The 6,319-nt window shown below is 43.0% G+C and overlaps 1 long non-coding RNA gene across 2 annotated transcripts in view; it reads left to right on the forward strand.

Moving 5' to 3' along the window:
• LOC115656818 overlaps positions 1-1,914 on the forward strand; it is a 32,839-nt gene extending 30,925 nt beyond the window's left edge. For both annotated transcript variants that reach the window (XR_004001753.1, XR_004001754.1), the window contains one exon: positions 1,131-1,914. This is a non-coding gene — a long non-coding RNA (uncharacterized LOC115656818). The remainder of the gene's footprint in view (positions 1-1,130) is intronic.
• Positions 1,915-6,319: the final 4,405 nt, after the last annotated feature.

Raw genomic sequence — 6,319 nt, forward strand, 5'->3', positions numbered from 1 at the left:
ATTATCTATCCTTTTCTTGATGATTCCCAACATTCTGTTCACTTTTTTGACTGCTGCTGCACATTGAGTGGATGTTTTCAGAGAACTATCCACAAGGACTCCAAGATCTCTTTTCTTCAGTGGTAACAATTAGTTTAGACCCTAACATTTTTTTTTGTATAGTTGGCATTGTTTTCCAATGAACATTACTCTGCATTCATCAACACTGAATTTCATCTGCCATTTTGTTGCCCAGGCACCTAGTTTTGTGAGATCCTTTTGTAGTTCTTCACAGTCAGTTGATATGGCCACTGTTGACCAAATCTCTGTATTTGATGTTTAAGCTTTAAAAATGGTAAGAAAACTATAGTTAGACTATGCATGTCAGCACCCTCTATGAACGGGAAATTCCTGGGGCTTCCTGCATGCTGGATTTCTTCCAAGGGGGGACTTTGAAAGTAAATTTCCTCCATTAACAACTCCCGACCCTGAGATCACAAGGGTTAACCTTACTTCTGGAGACCAAAATGCAACAGTTTTGGAGGGGAGTCTTTTGTGTGAGGCTACAATAGCCGCTTGTTCCCCTTGATAATTCTGTGAAATCACAACTTTTTATATGGTGGGTGAGTCTCTCTTAATATCTCTATATGTCTGTATCTAATATGTCTCTTTAATATCCTGGGACCAACATGACTACATCAACACTGCATGCAACTTTTTATGAGAGCATTAATTTCAGAAAGGATAGAAATGTTGTGAATCCCCCAGAGATTTTATGAAAAGAGAGCCTTTCCAGTTAGATTGTTTTGTTTTTTAATTATAAGACTGGTTGTTGATCAGAGCAAATGGCAATGTTCTGCTCCCAAAGATGAATTGTATTGACTTCATATATTTGCCTACTCTGTTCCAGGAAAGAACTTGAGAATGTGCTGTCTTGGTAATATTTTTTTGGTAGCAAAGCACCATCTAGTGGAAGAATACAATGTTCCAAGTATGGAGTTACTTTGCAGCAGTTGAAAATAGAGGGAGAAATAGAACAAGCTGTTTTATGGTCTAATCTGCCAAAATAGCCGCCTGCTCTGATTGCATAGTCTTTTCTGAAGTGTGCTATCTTGTTGGTTTCTCTGACTTTCCTCTCTTTATATTTTCAGGCTATCTAGATAGTGAAGCACATGCAGTTGCTATATGGTTGACATGGCTGCATACTTCGAAGAGAGAAGCACCTGCATTTTAGAAGGATTTCTTTTAAAGGTAAATTATGCTTGTCTGCATATAAACTCTGTGAGGCCAGCAAATGACAGATTCATGTACTTGTTTAATATGAATTGTAATCAGTAAGGACCAGAGCTTATTCACACTGGAGTTAAGAAGAGTTTGGACATTAGCTTCATTGAGAGCAGGATTCAGTGATGATAATACCTTGCTCTTATGTAGCACTCTCCATCAGGAGATCTCAAAGCCCTTTACAAAAGAAGTAGTATTATGCTAATTTCATATATGAGGAAAATGACTTGCCTAAGGTCACTCCACAGGCCAAGTTGGGGGCAGAAGCCAGGACTCCTAGGCCAGTATGCTAGCTACTAGGCCACTGCCTCTCACAGATAAGTGAATACAAACTACTTAGAAATTGCTTACGTTTCTGCCTTTTCTTTTTAAAGGGCCTTAACAAATGCTAATAATGGCCCAGGTATATCCGCCATGACAATGCATGGCTGTTCTATAGCATAAAACATTTCAAGGGTCCTAAAGTGCTTTGTCCATTTATTAAAGCTAGACTCAGGACCACTGAAGCCAATGGAAGTTTTGCCATTGACTTCAGTAGAAGGAGGTTCAGGCCCTAAGCCTCTCATCCCCTTGAGGTTGGTGGTATTATGTGTATCTGACAGATGGGTAAACTGAGGCACAAAGGGTCAGGGCCTGATTTTCAGAGGCACTGAACACCCACAATTCCAGTTGAAGTCAATGGGTGCTCTAGGTGGTTAGCACCTCTGATAACACTGGTCTACAATTTTTGAGAAGTCGTCTGCTTCAGAGATAAAATGTGATATTTATTATGTATTTGGATGTGCTGAATTCAAATATGACAATTAAAACAACTAATTGGCTACTGTTTCTAAGATATTTAAGTTTTTACATTTTATGTCTATGTATATTGTGTAGATAGTAGAGTTTTAATCATAAATTGTAAACCTAGGTCTTTTCATGTGTTTATGGTTGCTTTACATGATAATATTTCACCTGTCCTGTTTATGTAACACTTTAAAAATCAGCAAAAGGGCTATATAAATAAAATTTATTATGAAACAAAAGGCAAAAAACTATTATGTACATAGTTTAGTCCTATTCAGTGTCTACTCAGCGTTTCTTGGCTTGTCTCTTGTATTCATTAAATGGAGCATCTCTTGTTACTGTCCAGCAATAGTCTGCAAGCATTGATGGGCTCCATTTGCCCTGATAGCCTGCCAGGAGATTCCATTGCTGTAGTCTGGAGCCCAACAGCTCTGCCTTACTCTTGGGTAGTTCCAAATCCCTGACAAGGTCATTCAGTTCACCTTGTGCTATGAGGTGTGGTTCAGAGGAGGAGGATGGGAGAAAATGTGGGTCCTGTGACATTGATGGTTCAGGACCAGAAGTTTCATCCTCTTCCTCATCTGACTCAAGTGAGAATGATTCTGGTGCATCAGGAACCAGCAGTCCTTCTCTGTGGGGTACTGGGCGTATAGCTGATGGAATGTTTGGATAATGCACAGTCCACTTTTTCTTCTTTGACACACCTTTCCCAACTGGATGCACCATGCAGAAGTAACAATTGCTGGTATGGTCTGTTGGCTCTCTCCAAATCATTGGCACTGTAAAAGGCATAGATTTCCTTTTCCTGTTCAACCACTGGTGAAGATTTGTTGCACAAGTGTTGCAGCATATGTGTGGGGCCCACCTCTTGTCCTGATCTTCAATTTTGCAGCCAAAATAAAGGTGATAGGCTTTCTTAACCATAGTGGTTATACTGCGCTTTTGTGATGCAAAAGTCACTTCACCACAAACATAGCAGAAGTTATCTGCACTGTTCACACAAGTACGAAACATCTCAGCTCACTTTGGCTAAACAGAAATGTGTCCCTTTGCAAAATCAAACACTGACAAAGAAGAGAGCACGACACTGTATGATTTCTAGAGCTGATACAGGGCAATTTGTTCAGCAGAGTTATGTAATTTTTGTTATGATTGCATCATCCATGACTTCTAGGAATAACATGATGCAATTCATATCATGTATGACACAATACTAGCTTCAGATTGCATCATTCATTGTTTTGCCTAAAAAGCAAGTACTGTCCAAACCCAGTCATAGATTTATTCATAGATCCAGTCAAAGATGTATTTTAGTCATTTCTGGTTTAAATTAAGATCCCTTCCCTTTATAACTCACTTATCCTCCACCATTCCCAAGTCAAGGGTCGTATATATTGACCCAATAGCATATCTTGAAAACTAGAGCCAATCAACAATTTTAAGCATCATTTTCGTTCTCAGTGACCCAGAATTAGTAAAGTTGGAATACATTTATTTCAGAAGCATTTTGGCTGTAGAGCAGTGTAATCAGGCCCCAAGTGATTTGCCCTATGTCACACAGTGGGTCACTGGGAGAACCAGGAGTACTTGCTCTCTGTTTAGCGTTACAAATGCTAGACCCCATTTTCCCTTCAATCAGCAGATGGATCTTTAGAGAGGAAGACTGGGCTAGTAGTCTAGACCTTTGCATGCCCAGTTCAATTCCCTGCTCTGCCATGTGCTTCCTGTATGACCTTGGGTTAGTCCCTTAGCCTCTCTGTACCTCAGTACTCCATCTGCTCTATGAGGATAATAGCACTGCCCTGCGATGAGGCGAACTACACGAGAAGCTAATAAGATGCCCAGGCATTATGATGGTGGGGGCCATATAACTGTGTTAGTGAGATTTCAGCCATCTGTAGGCACTACTGATTTACCACATACGAGGTCAGTGTCTTTAAGGTAAAGGCTATATACAGAGGCCATGGAAACAGCATGGATGGCAGTGGGAATTCCAGGTGCACAGCAAAGATAGTGGGGGACATCCTGGCTCCATGGAAACCAATGGCAAAATTCCCATTGATGTCAGTGGGGACAGGGTTTTACCTGCTGTATGTTGCTGTGAGTATCATTGGATTTGCAGTCCTGTAGTAGTTGTTTTAATATTGTCCCTATTGTACTGAGCAAGAAATCATTTCTTTGGATTTAGTATAGAGCTCTCTTTTGTAAAAGCTTGTCTCATCAATGCACATCAAGGCCAATTCTGAGCTCACTTGCATGCCATAATCAGTCACTGGATTTACATTCATGTTATTGAGATCAGAATCTGGCCTAGTATTTTAATATGGATGTAGGATCCGTCTCATAGATAGCACATTATACAATGCACTGATATTAGAGGTTAAACACATGTCTTTCCTCCAGTGCCTTTTTTGCTGAGTGCTTTAAAACAGGAAGTTTACCAAACCAGGCACTGGAGGAAGTGGCAGCTGTATTCCCGCTTCCATACAGGTGTAAAATAACATGACTAAAGCTCGGTCAGCACAGTGTGGAGTTAATTTCAAATTGGAGCCAATTCAGTCTCCAATTATCCATTGTGAACATTAGAGCAACCGCATGCTGGCAAATAAAGCTAAGTCTGGTGTTCTGACAGTTCAAAGTAGTTAGATATTTTTAAAGCACGCTACCAAAAAAAAAAAAAGCTGTAAATGTCAGCTTGTGATCCAAGCACGGGGCATGCTGTTAAAAAAGAGCCCTTGGAACAATAAAATGGTGTGGAATGTGCTTTGGAACGAAGCAATAGTGATTTTCAGTTCGGTGCCTTAAAATAAAGATCCATATGCAGGCCAAAAAAAGCTCCCTTCTGAGGCTTTGTGTAAAGCCAAGACATATGTGGTCCACACCCTTCTGCAAAAATGTCTGATGAATATCTTGGAGGCTCACACCATGGGAGTGAGGTTTGGGCATGTGTATGTTTACAAGGCAGCTCTCTGTATGCTCACAATGCCCCTGCTCTGCTTTCCCATTTAAAGCCAGCTGTAGAATGAATCCATCCTTTCACTACATCACCAGGCACGAGGCTGGAGAAAATCACCAAGGCCAGGCCCTGGCTGAAAATCGAACATCAGTTACCCTTGGGTAAATCTGGAGTAACTGTGGAAGTCCGTGCAGTGACACCAGATTTGTGCCAGTGTGAGGGAATGAGATCTGGCTTCCTCTTCGGCATTTTCCATTCCTCACCACCCCAGTCCAGGACGACCTGAGCACTAGTCTGGGAACACGAGTGCAGACAGGTAGCATGGTCAGCGGTTGAGGAGAGGAAAGGAAGGTACCAGGTGGTAAGGGTTACCTGCACCCTTAGTTCTAAAATGGGACGGCCCTCTGAAGAGTCCTGTCCCTTGCAAAATCTGGCCAGGGGCTAGAGCCGAAATGAAGCAGTAGCCTAGCTGTGGAGGAGTCCCTGGCCTTGGCAGAGTGATGCCCTGAACCTGCCATAGAGACCTCCTGAATGGATAGAACAATATGCTCTTGTCATTTGCTGCCTCTGTCTCACATATGCAGAGTCTCTCAACAGAGTAAAATAACTGTTTTCCGAGCTTCAGACACTGGAAATGCTGAGTGCTCCCTTTGCTGAAGGACCATGGCAAAGGTTTCTCTCTGGGCTGGAAGAGAAGGAAGGAGGAGAGGGGAGAATGGAAGGGGAAGCCCCCTGCTAATTCCTCCCCCTGGAGAGAAGAGCCTGAGTTTCCAAGGGGCAGTTGGGCTTCCTCCATCCCTCCTGCCTCAGCTGGGGATGCCCACGGATGTGCTTCGCACTGTTTTCACGTCTGAGTGAGCCTCTGTACTGGTGCTGCGGGGGCACAAATAGGCTTTATAGGTACACAGTTGTCTTGCCTGATTAGATCAGTAAATTCTTACGACCTAAACAAAACCAAAATGCATGCAGAGGGCAGATGTGACTAGTTCAGCTGAAGGGCAAAGCCCAGGCCTTATCTTGAGCGGTGGGGTGGGGATGTGCTGGACCTGGCACGCAACATGCCCTTGAGCCATCCAGCCGGCACTGATCTCTCTTGCTCCCATTGTTCCTGTGTGCTCCCTTTAGAGCTTACTGTCAAGGGTGGACGCAGCCGGGGGCCCCACCACACCAGCAGAACAAGCCCCTTTGAGGGGGGCAGGGCTGTGCCCAGGGCTCCATTTGCCACACCACCATCATAAGCATTCAGAAGCTGCGCTGGATGAGTTGAGTCCGGTAGGGAAATGTCTCCCCAAGGCCAACTCTGCACTATTGCAG

The sequence above is a fragment of the Gopherus evgoodei genome, chromosome 8 (genome assembly GCF_007399415.2).
Source record: "Gopherus evgoodei ecotype Sinaloan lineage chromosome 8, rGopEvg1_v1.p, whole genome shotgun sequence".
Classification (NCBI taxonomy): Eukaryota; Metazoa; Chordata; order Testudines; family Testudinidae; genus Gopherus; species Gopherus evgoodei.